General features: G+C 39.8%; 1 long non-coding RNA gene and 1 pseudogene across 1 annotated transcript; both read left to right on the top strand.

Moving 5' to 3' along the window:
- LOC105601851 (antigen WC1.1-like) overlaps positions 1 to 24,594 on the top strand; it is a 41,560-nt pseudogene that overhangs the window by 6,883 nt on the left and 10,083 nt on the right.
- On the top strand, positions 2,314 to 18,859 carry LOC121819216 (uncharacterized). The gene is made up of 3 exons (XR_006059458.2): positions 2,314 to 4,141; positions 4,309 to 4,493; positions 18,749 to 18,859. It is a non-coding gene; the product is annotated as an uncharacterized LOC121819216 (long non-coding RNA).

The following is a 24,594-nucleotide window of genomic DNA, read 5'->3' as shown; positions in this document are numbered from 1 at the left end:
CTTCCAGATGTTCAAGCTGGTTTTACAAAAGGCAGAGGAACCAGAGATCAAATTGCCAGCACCCACTGGATCATCGAAAAAGCAAGAGAGTTCCAGAAAAACATCTATTTCTGCTTTATTGACTATGCCAAAGCCTTTGACTGTGTGGATCACAATAAACTGTGGAAAATTTTGCAAGAGATGGGAATACCAGACCACCTGACCTGCCTCTCAAGAAACTTGTATGCAGATCAGGAAGAAACAGTTAGAACTGGACATGGAACAACAGACTGTTTCCAAATAGGAAAAGGAGTACGTCAAGGCTGTGTATTGTCACCGAGCTTATTTAACTTCTATGCAGAGTACATCATGAGAAACACTGGGCTGAAAGAAGCACAAGCTGGAATCAAGATTGCTGGTAGAAATATCAATAACCTCAGATATGCAGATGACACCACCCTTACGGCAGAAAGTGAAGAGGAACTAAAAAGCCTCTTGATGAAAGTGAAAGAGGAGAGTGAAAAAGTTGGCTTTAAGCTCAACATTCAGAAAACGAAGATCATGGCATCCGGTCCCATCACTTCATGGGAAATAGATGGGGAAACAGTGGAAACAGTGTCAGACTTTATTTTTTTGGGCTCCAAAATCACTGCAGATGGTGATTGCAGCCATGAAATTAAAAGAGGCTTACTCCTTGGAAGGAAAGTTAGGACCAAACTAGACAGCAGATTCAAAAGCAGAGACATTACTTTGCCAACAAAGGTCCGTCTAGTCAAGTCTATGTTTTTTCCAGTAGTCATGTATGGATGTGAGAGTTGGACTGTGAAGAAAGCTGAGCACTGAAGAATTGATGCTTTTGAACTGTGGTGTTGGAGAAGACTCTTGAGAGTCCTTTGGACTGCAAGGAGATCCAACCAGTCCATTCTAAAGGAGATCAGCCCTGGGATTTCTTTGGAAGGGATGATGCTAAAGCTGAAACTCCAGTACTTTGGCCACTTGATGCGAAGAGTTGACTCATTGGAAAAGACTCTGATGCTGGGAGGGATTGGGGGCAAGAGGAGAAGGGGACGACAGAGGATGAGATGGCTCGATGGCATTACTGACTCGATGGACGTGAGTTTGAGTGAACTCCGGGAGTTGGTGATGGACAGGGAGGGCTGGCGTGCTGCGATTCATGGGCTCGCAAAGAGTCAGACATGACAGAGAGATTGAACAGAACTGAAGTGCGTTTAACCACCAGTGCCAAGGTGGATGCAGTAAAGATAGCAGTGAAGTGGTGTGAGTGGGTAATCACAGTATTTGGCAGGGGCTTCTAGTTGTTATCACAATTGCAGATTGGATATCCAGGATATTAATCCCATCAGAGCAGCTGGGCTGGAGGAAGATATTGTCAGTTATTACAGTGAATTCCCTAAGGTAAGAGGCTGGGCTTAGGCGAGTATCATCCCATCTGAAGAGATGGTGGGACAGTGGAGCCCTGAGGTCATCTGCTTTAGGCCATTAACACCACAGCCAATCAGCTATTGGGTGTTATGTCCAGGAAGATCTTTGGAAAAGTGATCTTTTCTAATCTCACCTTCAGCATATTTGATGATTCTAGTTGAGGCCCTTAAGGAAACAATTCTTTTCCTTTTTAAAAAGTACTTTATTGAGGTATGACTGACATACAAGACTTCTTGATAAGCATGCATTTGTGAAACTGTTACAGCACTTATGTCATAAATCTATTCATCTCTTCAAAATGTTTCCTTCCATTCTCTTTATCATTCTCATTAAAAATAATTATTTTCAAGGTGCATTTGAATTTTAGTTAGAAGCTTTTGTTTTAAACAAACCTGTTTTCTGGCATCTCAAGTAAACTTCCCAATTGTCACAATGTCCTAATCATGGTTCCAACTGCAGATAAATTTGTGGAAACACTACAGGTGTCTCTACCTTATTTTGATAAATCAGCATCTGAATGAAAATGGAGTGTGTGATGTTGTAACTTGGTGTGAAATTAGAACTCCCAATGTTACCATCCTAAGAATACTGATGTCTTGATATTAATTCCAGTTAAGATACACTTAACAGTAGAGAATTGGAGAGTGCTCTGATATTTAAACACTGATTATGGTTTGTATCCCTGACTACCATTGCTCTAACTTAGGCTCTCACATTTTTATGAATGGTTCCATGTTCCTTCTATTTCTCTTTCTGTCACTAGTTTCCTCCCTCTGTTCTGTCTTTTCTGACATGTTTTAATGATGCGAAGATAAGTCAAAGTGGTGGTGATGTAGCAAGATAATATTAGAATAGCATGTCTTTTCATTATCTTGGTCAAAATTGAACACTTAGGAGTCAGGTATGGAAGAGAAATTTCAGCCTCAGTAGTGGATTGTTGGAAGTGAGGTACCATGTTTAGGAGAAATCTAGAGTAGAAACAATGACCCAAGAAGAATGTAGAGAAGCTTGTTAGAAATAAGGAGGAGATTTCAATGAGGGGCTATACAAATTGAGAAGGACTGTGGTGCAAGTGTGCTGAGTTGCTTCAGTCCTGTACTACTTTTTGCAGCCCCATCGACTGTAACCCAGCAGGGTCCTCTGTCCATTGAATTTTCCAGCCAAGAATACTGGGTTGCCATTTCTTTCTGCAGGGATCTTCCTCACCCAAGGGTCAAACCTGGGACTCATACATTGCAGACAGAGTCTTGATTATTGTCCTAACCACCAGGGACTACAGTACTGAAGTGTAAAATGGTGAGGGGATGAAAATACAAGGATAGCAGGAGGGGAGTTCAAGGAGATCAAGATCCAGGCCAACTCACACATTCACAGAGATGCTGAAAGGACCAGAGAAGGAGGCTTCCTCCGATGGAGCCTGTCTTTCCAGCAGACGTGAAGACGAGGTGCTTTCACTGCCTCCTGCAGCAGCTGAGGTTCTGGTCCTTTCTTTTCAGCAGTGTTTCCTGGCAGAGCCTTTTCTCACAGGTTTTCTTGAAAGCAGGGCTCTCTCTCCAGCTACATACAAAAAATTTAAACCCACAGTACTAGTTTCCATTTGCTTAGGTAACAACATACCAACTAGTGGTTTAAAACAATGTGTGTTTACTGCCTTACTTCTGTAGCTTAGATGTGCAGCACGGATCTCACTGGGCTGGGGTCACGGCTTTAGCAGTGCTGCACCACTTTTGCGGCTTTAGGGGCGAATCTGTTTCTTGTCTTTTCAAGCTTCTAGAAACTGCCTACATTTTTTGGTTCATAGCCCCCTTCATCCAGTTTCAGATCAGCAATGCTGCCTGTCTTCAACCATTATCCAGAGTCACATCTCTCTCTCTAACCAGAGCTAAGAAAAGTATTCTACTTGTAAAGACAGTGGGTCTAAGGATGAGGCTCACATTGTTAATACAATATTCTAGCTTAAACTCACCATCCCACGGTCCTTACCTTAGTCACATTTGTAAATCCCTCTTGTCAGATATGGTAACAGATTCACAAGTTGCAGAGATTGGGATGTGGACATTCTGGGGTTAATTATTCTGCCAATCTCCCCAGTATCCACATCACATCCCTTTGACATACTCTTTGAAGATTTTGTCAGGAAGCAGGATTCAGCTTCCCTCCCTCACTAGCACCCACGAAGTTTGGTCTTCCTCTCAATTCAAATCCACTACACCATCGTGGTAGAAATAGAAAGACAGACACAAATGGACAAAGTCAGTTAAAAGGGAGGTGGTGTCAGTCTTGTCATCTAGTGGGTATCTCTTGAACATCCAGAGATGACTGTTCACCATTTCTAGAAGAAAGGAAAACCTAGAATATCCAGCAAAGTTTTTACTGTGTCCTGTCTCCTCCCCTTTCAACCTTAGAGTTCCTGGCCCTCAGGATGGTGAGCGAGGACCAGCAGTGTGCTGGGTGGCTGGAAGTTTTCTACAACGGGACCTGGGGCAGTGTCTGCCGCAGCCCCACGGAAGACATCACTGTGTCCGTGATCTGCAGACAGCTTGGCTGTGGGGACAGTGGAACCCTCAACCCTCTGTTGGCCTCAGGGAAGGTTCTAGACCTCGGTGGGTGGATGAAATCCGCTGTCAGAAAACTGACACCTCTCTCTGGCAGTGTCCTTCTGACCCTTGGAATTACACTTCATGCTCTCCCAAGGAGGAAGCCTATATCTCGTGTGCAGGTGACTTACTGTCTGTTTCTGTGTGTCTGTCCCAACCCTGCAGGATGCAGTGAGATTTGGTATTTTAAAATCTAAGTGATATTTTAGTAATCTAAGTTTAATTTGGGTCCACAAAAATGACATTAAGTAAAAATGTTAGTCACTCAGTCGTGTCTGACCATTTGCAGCTCCGTGGACTGTATAGCCTGCCAAGTTCCTCTGTCCATGGAATTCTCCAGGCAAGAATACTGGAATGGGTTGCCATTCCCTTCTCCAAGGGATCATCCTGATATCAAAATCAGGTATCAAAATCAGTCTTCCACATTGCAGTCAGATTCTTTACCATTTGAGCCACCAGAGAAACCTAAATGAGGTAAGGATGGAACTAATCTAATTCATGTATTCTAACCTTGATTGTTAAAATTTTTGAGATGTAATTCTTGTAACATTGTACTAGTCCTAAGTGTACAACATAGTATTTATGTATTTGTACATATTGGTAAATAATCACCACAGGTATGGTAATATCCATCACAACATGTCGTTACAATTTTTTTTCTTATGATGAAAACTTTAAGATGTATTTTCCTGCCTACTCTCAAGTATAAAATACAGGGTTAACTGTAGTCACCACACTGTACATTACATCCTCATGACAGTAATTTTAGGCCTGGAAGTTTGTATCTTTTGGCTACCTTCACCCATCCCATTTTGACCACATTGACCCTCTGGAAACCACCAAACTGCTCTTTGCATTCCTGAACTCATTCTTCTGTTTTGGAGTTGTTGTTGTTTTTTTTTTTTAATAATCCACATGTAAATAAGATTAAATGGTATTTTTCTTTCTCCATTTGATTTAGTTCATTTCGCACAATGCCCTCAAGTTCCATCCATGTTGCAAATGGCAAGATTTTCTTCTTTTTATGGCTGGATATATGTACATAGCAAATTTTGTTTATCCATTCATCCATCAAAAAAGGCTGAACAATGTTTGGCTACTTTAAATAATTCTGCAATGAACATCGGGTTGCACATATCTTTTTAAGTTAGTGTTTTTATTTTCATCAGATAAATACCCCAAAGTGAAATTACTAACTCACATGGCAGTTTTATTTTTAGGTTTGAGTTTCTATTGAGGAACCTTAATACTGTTTTCCATGGTGGCTGCACCAACTTATCTTTCCCCCAACTGTGCACAAGCTTTCTCTTCTCGCCACATTCTCAAAAATTCTCATTATTTCTTGTCTTTTTGATAAAAACAAATCTATGAGGTGATATCTCATTGTGGTTTTGATTTGCATTTTCCTGATGATTGCATATCTTTTCATGTACTTTTTAATGAAAAACTGTATGGTTTCTTTGAAAAAATGTCTATTCTGGTCCTCTGCCCATTTTTAAATGAGACTGTATTCTTTTGCTATTGAGGTGTATGAGTCCTTTATGTATTCCACATATTAACCCATATCAGAAATATATTTAACAAATATTTTCTCTACTATAGATTGTCTTTCCATTAAAAAAATTTTTCCACCACAATATCTTTGCCCTTTATTTATATATTTACCAACCTGCATGCCCTACTGGATCTTAGTTCCTCAAACAGATTTAATCCGGGCCACGGCAGTGAAAGCACTGAGTCCCGACCCCTGGACTGCCCCGTAAGTTCTTCATTTTGCTGATGGTGTCCTTTGTTGCACAGAAGTTTTTTAGTTTTATGTAGTCCCATTCAGTTAGTTTTGCTCTTGTTGCCTTTGCTTTTGGCGTCAAATCCAAAAAGCCCCCACCAAAACTGTTGTCTATGACTTTTTCTTCCAGGATTTTTATGGCTGCAGGACTTATGATTAAGTCTTTGATCCATTTTGAATTAATTTCTGTGAATGGTATAAGAGAGTGGTCCAGTTTTATGTTTTGCATGTAGCTGTCCACTTTTCCCAGCACCATTTATTGAGGAGACTGTCCTTTCCGCATTGCATGTTCCTAGTTCCTCTGTCAAAAATGAATTAACTGTAGGTATTTGGGTTTATTTCTGGGCTCTCTATTCTATTCTGTTGATCTCTGCACACATTTTTATGCCAACACTATACTGTTTTGCTTAATACAGCTTTGAAATATAGTTTTAAATCAGGAAACATGGCACCTCCAATATTGTTTTTCTTTCTCAAGATTGCTTTGGCTATTCAAGGTCCTTTGTGGTTCCATACAAATTTTAGGATTATTTGTTCCATGTCTGTGAAAATTTCCTTTGGAATTTTGATAACAAAATCCACTATCTTTCATCAGTGTCTTAGAGTTTCAGGGTACAGGACTATCACCTCTTTGGTTACATTTGTTCCTAATAATTCATCATTTCTTTGTTCAACTGTAAATAGAATTGTTTTCTTAAATTTTCCTTATGGCAATTTGTTATTAGTGTATAGAAATGCAACTGATTTTTGTATATGAAGTTTGTATCTTGCAACTTCACTGAGGGTATTAGTTCTAACAGATTTTGGTGGGGGCTTTAGGGTTTTCTATATATAATATTATGAAATCTCCAAATAGCATCAGTTTTGTCTTTTCCTTTCAGATTTGTGTGTCCTTTTTTTTTTTTTCCTTGCCTGATTGTTTTGGCTAGGAATACCAAAACTATGTTGAATAAAAGTGGTGATTAATCATCTTTGTCTTGCATCTGATCTCAGAGAAAAAATATTCAGCTTTTTACTGCTGAGTATGAGGCTAGCTGTGAGTTTGTCGTATGGTCTTTACTATGCTGAGGTATAATCCCTCTATCTACTTTATAGAGGTTTTTAATCAGAAATGGATGTTAATGTTTTCAAATGTTTTTTTTATTTTGATTTTGTTTACTTGGTGTATCACATTGATTAATCTGTGAATATTGAACCATCCTTGCATCCTTTGGAACAAATCTCACTTGATCATCATGCATGATCCTTTGGATGCATTATTGAATTATGTTTTTTAATATTTTGTTGAGGATTTTTGTCCCTCTGTTTATCAGAGATATTTCCTGTCTGGTTTTGATATCAGAACAATGTTGGCCTCATAAAATGAGTCTGGCAGTGTTCCTTTCTTCTGCTTTTGGAAGAGGCCGAGAAGGTTCCACCACTTAATACCATTGCACTGGGAGCTGGGATTTCGACAGCAAGTGCTGAATGCAGTAAATAAATGTTGGGGGGTGACAGATGTTCAAACCAAAGTGCTTATTCCCTGCAACATTTCTCTCTCTCTCTCTGTCCTACATACACAAACACACACACCCCATTCAGATACATCGTGAATGATATGCTGGGTGTTGCCTGAGAGAACGTGGTGATAGATATTTCACATGGCAGAGAGAATGTGGTGACAGATATTTCAAAAACATATTCACCACTCTTTGCCTCTCTTGCCTCATCTCTTTGTCTTTTCCACTTGAAGGCTAAAGAATCATTAAACTATTAAATCTTTTATTGATGATAGTTTTTTTACAGTAAAGCACCAGGAAGTGGGAGGTGGTTAAGTCTCTGACCCTGAAAGTGAGTAAGCACCTCACAGAGATCTGGCCATCACTTTCTCAGAGGATCTCTGTATAGATTGGGTAGGAGGTTTGATAGGATGATGTGGAAAGAATACATTAATTCTGATATTTTTTAACAGGTACATTTTACACTTATGTATATTTCTTTCAGGCTTTTGTGCCTTTTTCTTGGTGTTTTGTTTGTAATTTCTGTTTCCTTTGATTACTTAGCCTTCTCAGTATATCTATTTGAGTCTATTGCAGTTTTACTCTCAGTTCAGTTTAGTCGCTCAGTCGTGTCTGACTCCTTGTGACCCCATGGACTGCAGCACACCAGGCCTCCCTGTCCATCACCAGCTCCCAGGGTTTGCTCAAACTCATGTCCATTGAGTCAGTGATGCCATTCAGTCAGCTCATCCTCTGTCGTCCCCTTATCCTCCCCCTTTCAATCTTTCCCAACATCAGGGTCTTTACCAATGAGTCAGTTCTTCACATCAGGTGACCAAAGTATTGGAGTTTTAGCTTCAGCATCAGTCCTTCCAATGAATATTCAGGACTGATTTCCTTTAGGATGAACTGGTTTGAACTGCTTGCAGTCCAAGGGACTCTCAAGAACCTTCTCCAACACTATAGTTCAAAAGCATCAATTCTTTGGTGCTCAGCTATCTTTATAGTCCAACTCTCACATCCATACATGACTACTGGAAAAACCATAGCCTTGACTAGATGGACCTGAGTCGGCAAAGTAACGTCTCTGCTTTTTAATATGCTATCTAGGTTGGTCATAACTTTCCTTCCAAGGAGTAAGCATCTTTTAATTTCACTGCTGCAGTCACCATCTGCAGTGATTTTGGAGCCCCCAAAAATAAAGTCTGTCACTGTTTCCATTGTTTCCCCATTTATTTGCCATAAAGTGATGGGACCAGATGCCATGATCTTAGTTTTCTGAATGTTGAGCTTTAAGCCAACTTTTTCACTCGCCTCTTTCACTTTCATCAAGAGGCTCTTTTGTTCTTCTTCACTTTCTGCCATAAGTGTGGGGTCATCTGCATATCTGAGGTTATTGCTGTTTCTCCTGGCAATCTTGGTACCAGCTTGTGCTTCATCCAGCCCAGCATTTCTCATGATGTACTCTGCAGATAAGTGAAATAATCAGGGTGACAATATAAAGCCTTGATGTATTTCTTTCCCTATTAGGAACTAGTCTGTTGTTCCATGTCCAGTTCTAACTGTGGCTTCCTGACCTGCATATAGGTTTCTCAAGAGGCAGGTCAGGTGGTCTGGTATTCCGATCTCTTGAAGAATTTTCCACAGTTTATTGTGATCCACACAGTCAAAGGCTTTGGTATAGTCAATAAAACAGAAACAGATGTGTTTCTGGAAGTCTCTGCTTTTTCAATGATCCAGCAGATGTTGGCAATTTGATCTCTGGTTCCTCTGCCTTTTCTAAAACCAGCTTGAACATCTGGAAGTTCACAGTTCATGTTGAAGTTCATGTTCATTGTCGAAGCTTAGCTTGGAGAACTTTCAGCATTACTTTGCTAGTGTGTGGGATGAGTGCAACTGTGTGGTAGTTTAAACATTTTTAGACATTGCCTTTCTTTGGGATTGGAATGAAACTGACTCTTTCCAGTCCTGTCACCACTGCTGAGTTTTCCAAATTTGCTGGCATATTGAGTGTAGCACTTTCACAGTATTATCTTTTAGGATTTGAAATAGCTCAACTGGAATTCCATCACTTCCTCTAGCTTTGTTCGTAGTATGCTTTCTAAGGCCCACTTGACTTCGCATTCCAGGATGTCTGACTCTAGGTGAGTGATCATACCATCGTGATTATCTGGGTCATGAAGATCTTTTTGTAAAGTTCTTCTGTGTATTCTTGCCATCTCTTCTTAATACCTTCTACTTCTGTTAGGTCCATACCATTTCTGTCCTTTACTGAGCCCATCTTTGCATGAAATATTCCCTTTATCTCTAATTTTCTTGAAGAGATCTCTAGTCTTTTCCATTCTATTGGTTTCCTCTATTTCTTTGCACTGATCACTGAGGAAGGCTTTCTTATCTTTCCTTGCTGTTCTCTCCCTTCAGGGAGCTTCCATAAGGCTCTTCTCCTCCATCAGAGGGCAGACAAACTGAAAATCACAATTATAGAAAACTGACCCATCTGATCATATGGACCACGCCTTGCCTAACTCAGTGAAACTATGAGCCATGCCAATATGGCCACCCAAGATGGACAGGTCATGGCGGAGAATACTGACAAAATGGGGTTCACTGGAGAAGGGAATGGTAAACCACTTCAGTATTCCTGCCTTGAGAACCCCATGAACAGTATGAAAAGGCAAAAGATAGGACACTGAAAGATGAACTCCCCAATTTGGTAGGTGCCCAAATTGCTACTGGAGATCAGTGGAGCAATAACTCCAGAAAGAATGAAGAGATGGAGTCAAAGCAAAGACAACACTCAGCTGTGGATGTGACTGGGGATAGAAGCAAAGTCCAATGCTGTAAAGAGCAATATTGCGTAGGAACCTGGAATGTTAGGTCCATAAATCAAAGCAAATTGCAAGTGGTCAAACAGGAGATGACAAAAGTGAACGTAGACATTTTAGGAATCAGCGAACTAAAATGGACAGGAATGGATGAATTTAACTCAAATGACCATTATATCTACTACTGTGGGCAAGAATCCCTTAGAAGAAATGAAGTAGCCATCATAGCAAACAAAAGAGTCCCAAATGCAGTACTTGGATGCAATCTCAAAAATCACAGAATGATCTCTGTTCATTTCCAAGGCAAACCATTCAATATCACAGTATTCCAAGTCTATGCAATGACAACCCACTCCAGTACTCTTGTCTGGAAAATCCCATGGATGGAGGAGCCTGGTAGGCTGCAGTCCATGGGGTAGCTGGGAGTTGGAGACGACTGAGCGACTTCACTTTCACTTTTCACTTTCATGCATTGGAGAAGGAAATGGCAACCCACTCCAGTATTCTTGCCTGGAGAATCCCAGGGACAGGGGAGCCTGGTGGGCTGCCGTCTATGGCTTCACACAGAGTCGGACATGACTGAAGCAACTTAACAGAAGTAGCAGCATGCCCAGTAATGCTGAAGAAGCTGAAGTTGAAGCTATGAAGCTTCTATGAAAGCTTCTATGAAGATGTACAAGACCTTCTAGAACTAACACCCCCAGATGTCCCTTTCATTATAGGGGACTGGAGTGCAAAAGTAGGAAGTCAAGAAACACCTGGAGTAACAGGCAAATTTGGCCTTGGAGTAAGAAATGAAGGCAGGGCAAAGGCTAACAGAATTTTGCCAAGAGAATGCACTGGTCATACTAAACACCCTCTTCCAGCAAAGAGAGGACTCTACACATGGACATCACCAGATGGTCAACACCGAAATCAGATTGATTATATATTATTTGCAGCCAAAGATGGAGGAGCTCTATACGGTCAGCAAAAACAAGACCAGGAGCTGACTGTGGCTCAGATTATGAACTTATTGCCAAATTCAGACTTAAATTGAAGAAAGTAGGGAAAACCACTAGACCATTCAGGTATGACCTAAATCAAATTCCTTACAATTATACAGTGGAAGTGACAAATAGATTTAAGGGACTAGATCTGATAGACAGAGTCCCTGATGAACTATGGACGGAGGTTCATGACATTGTACAGGAGACAGGGAGCAAGACCATCCCCAAGAAAAACAAAAGCAAAAAAGCAAAAGGCTGTTGAGGAGACCTTACAAATAGTTGTGAAAAGAAGAGAAGCGAAAAGCAAACGAGAAAAGGAAAGGTATACCCATTTGAATTCAGAGTTCCAAAGAATAGCAAGGAGGGTTTTGCTTTGCTCAGTAGCTATTTGTCTTTTTCTGAAGTCTACTTGGTAAATCTGTATATTCCCTTAAAGAGTTTCTTCTTACCACAGAAAGATTCTCTTGTGCATATGTTATATTGAATAATAGATGAGAGTAGTTTAGAGTCTATTTAACAATTTTCCGTTAAAACCCATGTTGATGTATGGCAAAACCAATACAATATTGTAAAGTAATTAGCCTCCAATTAAAATAAATAAATTTATATTAAAAATTATGCAAGTGAAATTGTAAATATAAATTTATTCTGTGTTTATGGACTGTTTTTCTTTAATATACCTTATTTTCATAAACAATTATCATTAATTTAATTTTGCTTCACTATTTTGTTGATTAGCATTGATTTAAAGAAAATATATTTCACTGCACTGTATTCATCTGCTCATTTATTTAATAAATATTTAACAAGCTCTTATCACGGTATTTAGAAAATGTTCTCCATCCATACTTGTTGAATGAGTGCATACAATGTGCAAGCACTGTCCTGATAGAAGAAACACAGGGTAATTAAAGTATGCAAGGTCTTTCCTTCATTCAGGGGTGCGTTAGTGTGTGTGTGTACCCTTATAGACAGCTGTGTTTGTATTCGTTATTGAATGTGCAGAGTGATTGATAAGTAAATATTTATAGGTGTTTCAGATATCTTTCTCTATCTTTAATTTTTTCTCTAGAATATTTTACAACTTTTCTTATTTATTTTTAGGAACTCTATAAACTAACATCATTTGCCCCTTTCTTACATTATTTGGAAATATTTCCCATCTCTTGTGTATGATTTTGTGTATGTAGGTTTGTATATGTGTATGGGAGGCTATGTGATGAAATTTATAGCGTCTTAGTTTTTTGACTATGCCTTTAATGCAATGTTCAAATGCCATTCTTCATCTCAAACTAACTTTTAATCAAGTTTATTTTCTACAAATGATTTTATAATTCCACTAAATAATATTTAAAACCTTACTGCATATAAATTTATTTTACTGTGTCTGATGGTGTAATATTGTCATCAGTTAGGAATTACATTTTAGATATGTGGTATTTTTACTTATAATTTCAAATAAAAATATATTATTTCATGATCTCATGGATATGACACCAAAAAAATAGATAAAAATAGAAAAGTGAGAATATCCCAGATGGCTCAGTTGTAAAGAGTTCACCTGGCAGTGGAGGAGACACAGAAGACATAGATTCAACCCCTGGGTCAGGAAGATCCCCTGGAGAAGGAAATGGCAACTCACTCCAGTATTCTTGCCTGGGAAATGTCATGGACAGAGGAGCCTGGCAGGCTATACTCCATGAGGTCACAGTGAGTTAGACACAACTGAATGACCGAACACCAGCATGACAGTAAAAGAAACAACAGTAGAGTGAAAAGGCACCTTACAGCAAGTCATATAAGGGATTAATTTCCAAAATAAACAAGAATCCTACAGCTCAAGAGGAAAACAAAAGCAACAGCAACAAAAGCTCTAATAAACTGACTTAAAAAATTGGTCAGGGACTAGCCATTTCTCCAAAGAAGACATATGGATAGCTAAGAGGTATATGAAAATATACTGACATCTCTAATCATCAGAGAAATGTAAATGAAAACCGCAATGAGATGTCATCTGACACCTGTCAAAATGGCTATAATTTTAAAAAAGACAAGTGTTGGCAAGGTTGTGGAGAAACTGGAACTCTTCTGGATATTTATCCACATTAAATGTGTATATTGCATCTCAAAACTATGACCAAAATATCTGTATAATTTACAGTGATTTGCCTTTTCATTTTGGTGTTGTTGAGTTTTTCTCTCTGCTCTTGATTAGTATTGCTCGGTGCTGATCAATTTTCAGTGAGCCATGTTTGAACAGCTTTCCTCTATTATCTTTGTCTTATGCTTACTTTCTTTATTAGAATAATTTTATTTTTTCTTTATTAACTCCAATCTTGTACATCCTTTAGGCTTTACTTCTCCTAGCTTCTTAAATGAAAGCTTACATTTTTTCATTTTCCGTCTTTCCTCTTTTCTAAATCTAGGGTATAAATTTCCCTTAGACACTACTTTAGTTGCATTGGAAGAATTTAGTTACAGAATACCTTTGTTACCATTATTTCACAATATTTTCAAGTTTGAAAGTTATTTCCAGACCCAGGAATTCTTTGGAAGAATATTTCTTAATTTTCTCAGTAGGGATGGCTAAGTATATTTTCTTATTAATACTTAACTTAATTTCACTCTGGTCAAAGTAAATACTCTGTATAAATTCAATTCTCTGAAGGTTTTTGTTCTATCATGGGATCATCAAAACATCTACTTCTGCTTTATTGACTATGCCAAACCTTTGACTATGTGGATTACAACAAACTGTGGAAAATTCTTCAAGAGATGGGAACACCAGACCACCTGACCTACCTCTTGAGAAATCTGTATGCAGCTCAGGAAACAGTAGTTAGAACTGACATGAAACAACAGACTGGTTCCAAATAGGGAAAGGAGTATGTCAAGGCTGTATATTGTCACCTGCTTATTTAACTTATATGCAGAGTACATCATGGGAAATTCTGGGTTGAATGAAGCACAAGCTGGAATCAAGATTGCTGGGAGAAATATCAATAACCTCAGATATGCAGATGACACTACCCTTATGGCAGAAAGTGAAGAACTAAAGAGCCTCTTGATGAAAGTGAAGGAGGAGAGTGAAAAAGCTCAACATTCAGAAAACTAAGATCATGACATCCGGTCCCATCACTTCATGGCAAATAGATGGGGAAACAGTGGAAACAGTGACAGACTTTAGTTTAGGGAGCTCCAAAATCACTGCAGATAGTGACTGTAGCCATGAAATTAAAAGACGCTTACTCCTTGGAAGAAAAGCTATGAACAACCTAGACAGCATATTAAAAAGCAGAGACATTACTTTGCCTACAAAGGTCCATCTAGTCAAGGTTATGGTTTTTCCAGTAGTTATGTATGGATGTGAGTTGGATTATAAAGAAAGCTGAGCACCAAAGAATTGATGCTTTTGAACTATGGTGTTGGAGAAGACTCTTGAGAGTCCCTTGGACAGCAAGGAGATCCAACCAGTCCATTCTAAAGGAAAACGCTTTTCCCTGTCCTTCAACTTGCGTACACACGTGCGCATCCACACTGGGGAGAAACCTTTTGTGTGTCCTTTTGTAGGCTGTCGCAGAAAATTTATTCAGTCGAATAACATGAAAGCCCACCTCTTGACTCATGCAAAGGCCAATATGAGTCTGTGAGAAAAGATTAAAAAATAATCATTAAACAGGAGGAGCATATATTAACTAAAGAGTTACTGGGAACAAATATGCCTCATTGATAATTGGTTCAGGAAACAATTTTAAAATCAATATTGCAACCCTCAAGCCATTTTTTTTATTTTTTATGTTACTAAGATGCTCCTCTAGTCTGAGGTATTATTTTAGAACTTTGTGTAGAATTACAGCGTGCTTCTAACAGTAAGGTCAGTAATGAACTTACTTAAAAAGCATAATCCTTAATACCTTAACAAATTGGATTTTTGGATATGAGACTTAATATCTCATACTATAAATAAGAAATTGACTTACTTTTTCACTTTGTAGTTTTCAATCATTTAGCTTTTTCCTTTTAGGAGTATACTTCTTAATACAAGTGATAATTCTAGAGAATGAAAATATTGCAATAGATTTTCAATAAATTAATGCATAGTTGAAGTTAAGCATATTGTTTAATCATCTTATTTTTATGATTGTATCAAACCATGTTAATCATAGTAAATAGTTAGCTGATGATGTCAATCCATTTGAACCCATTTTAGATATTTTTAAATAAAAGGAAATAAACCCCCCCCCCCCAAAAAAAATAAAGGAAATCAGTCCTGAATATTCATTGGAAGGACTGATGCTGAAGCTGAAATTCCAATACTTTGGCCACCTGATGTGAAGAACTAACTCATTTGAAAAGACTCTGATGCTGGGAAAGGTTGAATTTGGGAGGAGAAGGGAACAACAGAGGATGAAATGGTTGGATGGCATCACTGACTCGATGGACATGAGTTTGAGTAAATTCTGGGAGTTGGTGGTGGACAGGGAGGCCTGGCATGCTGCAGTCCATGGAGCTGTAGAGTCAGACACGACTGAGCGACGGAACTGAGCCGAACTGATGATCATTTAAAAATGGAAGTTTCCAGTGAATTAACAATAATGTAAATAACAAATTCTTTCATTGTTGGCGTATTGCTCTATATATGTTATTTGGCTAACTGTGTTGTTTACATCTGCTATATTCTTCATTCTTTTTTGCATACTTGGTCTGCATGCTATTGAAAAATGGATGTTAAAGTCCCCCCATTTTGATTACGATTTTGTCTACTTCTGTTCTTTGTTCTGTCAAGTATTATTCTATATTTCAAAGCAATGTTTTGACATTTTCTTGGATTTTAATATCTATAATATTTTCATTAAGGGTGTATCCTGTTATAATCATGAAAATACCCTCTTTAACTCAATTAGCACATCTTGCTTTGAAGTCTACTTTCTGTGACATTTGTATAGCTATTCCAGTTTTCTTACAATTAGGATTCACAAAGTATGTACATTTTTTTCATCATTTTACTTTCAACCTTTCTTTACCCTCATATATAAGCTGAATATCTTCATGGTGGCATTTACATGGATTTTGTGGTTTCATCAAGATGGGCTTTAATTTGAAGTATCTAATCAATTTACTGTAACTGCAATTACTGGTATTTTGGGGCTCATATCTATCATTTCCTTTTAATTGACCCATGTGCTTTATGTTCTTTTTTCCTCTCTTTCTCCCCCTTCTTTTGTATTAAACAGATCTGTTATTATTCCAAATTTTCCTTTTTCCTTTGATTTTCAGCAGCTTTACTAGGTGTGAGAGTTTTCATGCCCATCCATCCATTTTAAAAAAATTCTCAGTTATTGTATCTTCAAGTGTTACTTCTGCTGCTCTGTCTCTCTGTCTGAGCTTCTCTTCTCCTCCTGTAACTCCTCCTTCTTCTCATCTCTCATCTCTAGGACTCCTCTAAGTCAGTAGTTCTGTGTAGTGTTCTATCTAAAATTCTTCTAAACTTATTAATTCAACTCTCTAGACATTTTATTTTCGGTTGGTAACTGTTCCTTGACTTTTTATAGTTATAATTCGTTGTTAATGTTTTTCATCTTTTCACCCATTTATTCTCTCATTTCCTCTTTTTTCCTCAATATATTGATCATGGTTAAAATCTATATCTGCTAACTCCAGCACCTCTATCACGTGAGTCTCTGCCTTCTCTTATTTTCTTTTTTCCACTTTGTTAACATGCCATGTCATCCCATGCCTTTGGCATTGAAAAAATGATCCTCCAGATACATTTTATAACCCTTGAGAGGATTCATATTCTGTTTTGTTAAGCAAGTAGAAGGGTCGAAGATCACTCAAATATATAAATACAACTGAGAACTGAGCTGTAACAAGTCTAGGTCGAGGTTTTGGTAGCACTCAATCCTCCTCTTACCTCTCTGTCCATGTTGGGCCTTCAGAGATTTCGCTTGAGAACTGGGATACTCTGGTAGCTCAGCGCCCAAGAGAGGGCAGGAGTCGCCGCTCTGCTCTCCCAGACTGTTGGCATGGATCTCTGGCTCCCTGCCAGCTTCATGGCTGTGTAATGAGCACACATTCGAGGGAAGAGTCTGCTGTGTGAGAGAGGCTTTCAGGTCTCCAGATCTGTCTCACCACCAGGTAACCCCAAATTATGCTAGCTTCTCTGTCCAAATAGGAGTCCTCTGTTGCTCTGAGCCCGGATTCTGAGCCATTAACCCAGGCACCAAATTGGGAAATTCCTCCAGAGAAAAAGAAGCTGGCTAACATTGAAACATACTACATGATCTCCACTCTTTAGAATTTTAGCATATTTAGTCCATGTTGTGTCCACAAATGTCTGATACCCTTCAGTTCAGTTCAGTCGCTCAGTTGTATCTGACTCTTTGTGACCGCATGAATTGCAGCACGCCAGGCCTCCCTGTCCATCACCAACTTCCAGAGTTCACTCAGACTCACATCCATCGAGTCGGTGATGCCATCCAGACATCTCATCCTCTCTCGTCCCCTTCTCCTCCTGCCCCCAATCCCTCCCAGCATCAGAGTCTTTTCCAATGATACTTTTACTTAAAGAAAATTTCCGGCATTTGAAGTTGTGTCTAACAACACCATTGGCCTGCTTTCTCTTCCATTCTTCATGGAAATACAGAATTTGAGGTTTTATTCTCTACTTTATCACTTACTTAAACTACAACAGTGATAGACATCATTTAACCTTTCTTTCCATGACTGATTATGTATCAAAGGAGGGAATAATGCAGTGTGTCTGTCAATATTGCTTGTTCAAAGGCTTTCAAAGCAGGAAAGTAACATATTTTTCCTCTGTGAGTTAGAAATACATATTTTCCCTTAGAGAACAAACAACTCCAAATTTTAGATAATAGCAATTCCTGACACAAAGTCCAAGGAGAGATTATGTTCATTTGGGAGAAGAAGCTACATTCTGTGATTCCCAGTAGAGTCTGGCCAATGTCATTCAATGTCTTCTGACATCATCTCTCATGCAGGGTTGTTTAATCTGTTTAATCTACTCAAAGAGATTATATTTTTTGAAACTAAGTATCCAGATCTGGAGTTTGAAGCTTAGAATCATAAGTGGACTATTCTGGAGTAAACCATGGCATCTCACAGACCATTTGTTTTTCAGTTCTCATGACTATACCAAGGAGAACGATTTTAATGATAGAGGGTTCATGGCTGCTCCCCGAGGCTTCTTATGAGGCCACTGCCTGACTCTAAAGTCAATGACCAAGACTGTGTAGCTTAGAAAGAATACATCCAGCTACCAGCCTAATCCTGAGACTCTGAACTCATTTAACCGCTCAGGGTAGAGAGACCAACATTTCCTGTAAATCTTTCTCAGATTCTGTGCAGAGCTCTACAAATCAGAATGTTAACTCTGATGGGACCTTGTAACACCATCTGTCTCAGACTATTTAGTAAAGTAATATTTCCTGTTTTTGTCCATTTTCATCCTTGTTATGCTCTTATCACTTCTATAAGAAACCAGATCCGAATGTTCCACAGGGCAATGACTCTGAAGCATCAGCTTCTGAGGAGAGCGCCTTCAACTGCTTGGGTGAGGGTCCCACAGGACAGAAGATCTTTCTCATCTGCTGGTCAGCAACCCATTGTCCCATTTCTCTCTCCTCAGACAGCAGACAGCTCCGCCTGGTGGATGGGGCCGGGCCCTGCGCCGGGAGACTGGAGATCCTTGACCAGGGCTCCTGGGGCACCATCTGTGAAGACGGCTGGGACTTGGAAGATGCCCGTGTGGTGTGCAGGCAGCTGGGCTGTGGAGAAGCCCTCAGTGCCATGGAGTCTGGTCCCTTTGGGGCGGGATCAGGACCCATCTGGCTGGACCACGTGTATTGTGGAAGAATGGAGTCCCACGTGTGGCAGTGCCCTTCCCGGGGCTGGGGGCGACACAACTGCGGTCATGACGAGGATGCAGGAGTTATCTGCTCAGGTATGATCAGTGAATTGCCCACGGACTGAAAGGACAGAAAGCTCCAAGGAAGCTGGTGTCTGATCACCAGGGCAATAGATGTGTAAGCTAGAGATGTCTGAGATATCCTCCTTGAAGTCATAAAGTATCTCTGTGTGATCAGTTCAGTTCAGTCGCTCAGTGGTGTCCGACTCTTTGCTACCCCATGGACTGCAGCATGCCAGGCTTCCCTCTCCATCACCAACTGCCAAAGCTTACTCAAACTCATGTCTACTGAGTCGGTGATGCCATCCAACCATCTCATCCTCTGTCTTCCCCTTCTTCTCCTGCCTTCAATCTTTCCTAAAATCAGGGTCTTTTCAAAGGAGCCAGTTCTTCGCATCAGGTGGCCAAAGTATTGGAGTTTCAGCTTCAGCATCAGTCCTTCCAATGAATATTCAGAACTGATTTCCTGATGGGCTTCATTCATTGCTACTTTCCTCTTACAAGTCTCTGCTATTTCTTCTCCAGTGATCTTGCCTGATACAGCTTAATCTATATCCCAATAAAATTGATACTCATTTTTTATATTATTTACTTTTGGAAGAGTGAAACATTTGCAAATCACCACATACACCTGCTTTGCACAGTGAGCCCATGGGAGGAAAGGGCTGGAATGAGGATGTACCTTCCAGGATGGAGTCCTTTCTGAATATATGGTGTGAGACACTTTTTTGTGCTAGCTTAGTAGGAGTGGAGGAACAGGAGACATCATCAAACAAATCAGAGAGGAACTTATGGATTTGTGCCAAATTGCAAGTCCCCTTTGAAAATTTAGCTTTACATTCATAGCTGTTTGACTGGTAGGACAATAGAGTTGTTGATGAAATGTTCTGAGTCTGGGTTCTCCTTTCATTGTTACTAGAAAGGATTGTCTGTTCTTTTTTTTTCCTTTAAAACCTCTGTATAAACCAAAATTTTGGAGGAACACTTAGCCACACACTGACAAGTCAAAGATATAGGCAATAAAATATGAATTTCTATGTTTTATGGTAAGAAATTATATTTTATACCTGATGTCTTCAGTGATATAAGAGAATTGTGTTTGGGGGCTTGTTTGAAAGGAATAGGAGTAAGAGGGCACCTGTAATTTTTGAAGAAGGAGGAGGAGACTTATAGTAGCTAAGAGAAAAAAGAAGGGCAATGGGAGATGTCAAAGGCCTTATGGGGTTCTCTGAGCATCACTGCGGGTCCAGGTGTGGTGTGGAGGATGCTACGTGTGTCCAAGGATACAGGCGGTCTGCACAGCAAGAGATCAGACAAAGATGTATCTTTTATTATATTTAATACCTTTATCCACTCACACCAGCCTCCTATTGCACAAATTTTCTTACAATTTTCACACACATATCCTTTCATATAAAATTTAAAATCAAGTAGAAAATAAAAAAGAAATAATAATATGTCTCAGAAGTATCTATCCTGATGTGTATAAGACTTTATTGATTATTCAGCATATATTTGAGTGTTTAGCATGTATCTTGGTATATGAAACAGCGTACAAGAAATATTTCTTTCTTGTTCTTTTTAAATTTGTAACCTCATGGGATTGATATAGAAACTTACAACCTGTTAAGTAAAAATGTTTTAATTAGAATGTGTATCCTATGACCAAACTCCCAGCCAGACCACACCAGATGTCCTAACCTGGACTGGGGAGTTGAAAGTGGGTAGGTAACAAAAGGCTCACAGATCATCCTGGCTCTCACCATTCCCTCTTGGATAAGTGGTCAAGCTGGTCCTTCGATTCATTAATTTCTATAGTGTATTTTCTGTTCTCTCCTGTTCTCTCCAGCAGATTTTTATTCTGTTGAAATATTCTTTCTGAACCTTCAATGTTCTCATACTTATGAAATCAGAGTCCTTTACCAGAAAGAATTCCACCGTGTACATAAATAATTATAAGCACAGTCAGAAATCAGGCAAATGTATTTAAAAATAGTTCTTTATGATGAGGTTTTATTTTTTTTTTCATTAGGTTCCTTTCCTCTATCCAAAATATGGTCCCTGAAGGTCGAATCATGTTGTGAGTCTTTCCTTAGTCTCCCTCTTTCAGTTTCAGACCCCATCCACTCCCAGGTTAACCTACCCCTCATCCCAGCCACACTCCACTTCTACAGAAGTTCTTCCCTTTCAGAGTCTCTTTTCCATCCATTTGTAGCTCTTAGGATTGTTTTCTCTTGTCTTCAGTGGGAGAAATGGGAAAGAGAATCGGTTAGGTCGCAGATGGAAGGAGCACAGGGGTAAAATGTGTTAAAAACTTGCTGGACAGATATTTTCCCCAAATCTTTCTTTCATCCATATTGAGGCTTTTGTAAGGTAGAAATCTGTAAATTATATATGACTGTTTGCTCTGTCTTCTCTTCTCCTCCTCCTCTCTTTTTTTTAAACAGCATGATAACTATTACTCAAGAAATAGGAAGTAGTTTGCAGTTAGCATATGAGCGCATGCTAGGTCTCTTCAGTCATGTCTGACTCTTTGCGACTCTGTGAATTGTAGCCCATCAGGCTCCCTCATCCGTGGGATTCTCCAGGACAGAATACTGGAGTGGGTTGCTATGCCCTCCTCCCAGGGATTGAATTTATGCATTGGCAGGCAGGTTCTTTACCACTAGTGCCACCTGGGAAGCTCCATTTAGCATATAGATAGAATTTAAATACATTAAATTACCTTCACTCCATAGCATCTGCTAAGATTCTCATGTGTTGGAAGAAAACCAGTAATATGAAGTAATCAACACAATTAGTCATCTTGGATAGTCCCACTGAGAACTCATTCTCTTCCAGGTTCATTGGCAAATCCTAGGCTTTCTTGATAGATGGCTAGGACCAACCCTTTCTCCTATGACTCTGACCTTTCTTCATATTCAAACTCATCTGTGGACAATTTCTTTTCATAATTCAAGTTGGCTAAGAAATTCTTGGAATTTTTCACCATCAGAGATTATGAGAAATATATGAGAGACTCATAAAAATTAGACTTGTTATAATATCCTTCCATGAGCCATAAGTTTTTTTATAGACTTACTTGCACTCAGATTTCTCAATTGATTTCCCTTGTATCAGTGACTTGAATATTGACTTCTGAGAAAAATCTGGCTGGACTTTTAGCCCCAGAAATTTCAGGATGGCCTTCTAACCTTGTCTGGATCTTAGTTCTCTAACCTCTTGAATCCCAAGGACCTATTTCACTCTGGGTTAGTTCAGTTCTGCACCCAAGTCCGATGCCCATTGCAGAGCAGTTTCCTTGGGCCCTATAGTTTCCAGGCCCTTAAATGAGGAATTCACATCCTAACCAACATCAAAATATAAGTTTTTGGAATTCAGCCATTCCAAACTGACTCTGCAAATGCTTCTGGATTTCTCTTCCGAAACTCACTCATGAAAATGCAATTCTGACACTGTCAAATTGTCTCTTCATGCCTCAGTCCTGGAAAATAAAAGCTTTCACACCATTGCCTGTGACATGTTTCCAGTTGCCAAGCCAGGATCATGAACATGCAGTGGGTTTATTTATTTGTTTCTCTCAGGATTTGTGCATCTGGTTGGAAAGGATGGACCCTGCTCAGGGCGAGTAGAAGTGTATTCTGGAGAAGCCTGGATCCCGGTGTCTGACGGGACCTTCACACTCCCCACTGCCCAAGTCATCTGTGCAGAGCTGGGGTGCGGCAAAGCTGTGTCTGTCCTGGGACACGTGCCCTTCAGAGAGTCAGATGGCCGGGTCTGGGCTGAAGAGTTCAGGTGTGAGGGAGAGGAGCCTAAGCTCTGGTCCTGTCCCAGACTGCCCTGTCCAGGGGGATCTTGTCACCACAGTGGAGCTGTTCAGCTTGTCTGTTCAGGTGAGATGTAGGTCAGGACTAACCTCCTTGCATACTCTGTTCAGGTGAGAAATCATGAGATGTTTCTGAAATTCTGTTATCTCATATCCAGCATATTCAGAAGTCCGGCTCATGACAAACGGCTCCTCTCAGTGTGAGGGGCAGGTGGAGGTGAACTTTTCTGGACGATGGAGAGCACTCTGTGCCTCCCACTGGAGTCTGGCCAATGCCAATGTTGTCTGTCATCAGCTTGGCTGTGGAGTCGCCATTTCCACCCCCGGAGGACCACACTTGGTGGAAGGAGGTGATCAGATCTCAACAGCCCAATTTCACTGCTCAGGGGCTGAGTCCTTCCTTTGGAGTTGCCCTGTGACTGCTCTGGGTGGTCCTGACTGTTCCCATGGCAACACGGCCTCTGTGATCTGCTCAGGTAAGACAGGGAAGGGCTACTGGTACTTAGGATGCTCCTGGAGTGAAGTGTCCCCAAGAGCAGAGGTTGAAGGAAAACTGGCTTTAAAATGTAATTTCTCTTTTAAAAATTTATTTTTTATAACTGGAGGATAATTACTTTATAGTATTGTGACGGTTTTTGCCATACATCAGTATAGATCGGCCATATGCATCCATTTGTCCCCTCCATCTTGTACCCTCCTCCCACCTTCCTCCCCACCGACCCCCCCCCCATCCTTCCAGATTGTCACAGATCACTAGCTTTGGGAGCCCTGCATTATGCATCAGACTCTCAATGTCTATCTGTTTTGCATAAGGTAATGTATATGTTTCAATGGTATTCTCTCAAATCACCCCCCCGTCAACAAATAGATTCAAGAGATTAGATCTGATAGAGTGCCTGAAGGACTATGGACAGAAGTTCATGACGTTGTACAGGAGGTGGTGATCAAAACCATCCCCAAGTAAAAGAAATGCAAAAGGGCAAACTGGCTGTCTGAGGAGGCCTTACAAATAGCTGAGAAAAGAATAGAAGTGAAAAGGAAAGGAGAAAAGGAAAGATATACCCATCTGAATGCAGAGGTCCAAGGTATATCAAGGAGAGATAAGAAAGCCATGCTAAGTGAAGAATGCAAAGAAATAGAGGAAAACAATGGAATGGGAAAGACTAGAGATCTCTTCAAGAAAATTAGAGCTACCAAGGGAACATTTCCTGCAAAGATGGGCACAATATAGGACAGAAACAGTATGGACCTAACAGGGAAGAAGATATTAAGAAGAGGTGGCAAGAATACACAGAAGAACTACACAAAAAATCTTAATGATCCAGATAATCTTAATAACTCAGATAATCACTCACCTTGAGCCAGACATCTTGGAGTACAAAGTCAAATGGGCTTTAGGAAGCATCACTACCAACAAAGCTAGATGGAATTCTAGCTGAGCTATTTCAAATCCTAAAACATGATGCTGTGAAAATGCTGCACTCAATATGCCAGCAAATATGGAAAACTCAGCAGTGACCACAGGATATGGAACAATGGACTGGTTCCAAACTGGGAAAGGAGTGCACCAAGGCCATATATTGTCACCCTGCTTATTTAACTTATATGCAGAGTACGTCATGAGAAATGACAGGCTGGGTGAAGCACAAGCTGGAATCAAGATTTTCAGGAGAAATATCAATAACCTCAGATGTGCAGATGACACCACATTTATGGCAGAATGTGAAGAGGAGCTAAAAAG

The sequence above is a fragment of the Ovis aries genome, chromosome 3 (assembly GCF_016772045.2).
Source record: "Ovis aries strain OAR_USU_Benz2616 breed Rambouillet chromosome 3, ARS-UI_Ramb_v3.0, whole genome shotgun sequence".
Taxonomy (NCBI): Eukaryota; Metazoa; Chordata; class Mammalia; order Artiodactyla; family Bovidae; genus Ovis; species Ovis aries.
This window is presented reverse-complemented; position numbering and strand designations above follow the sequence as displayed.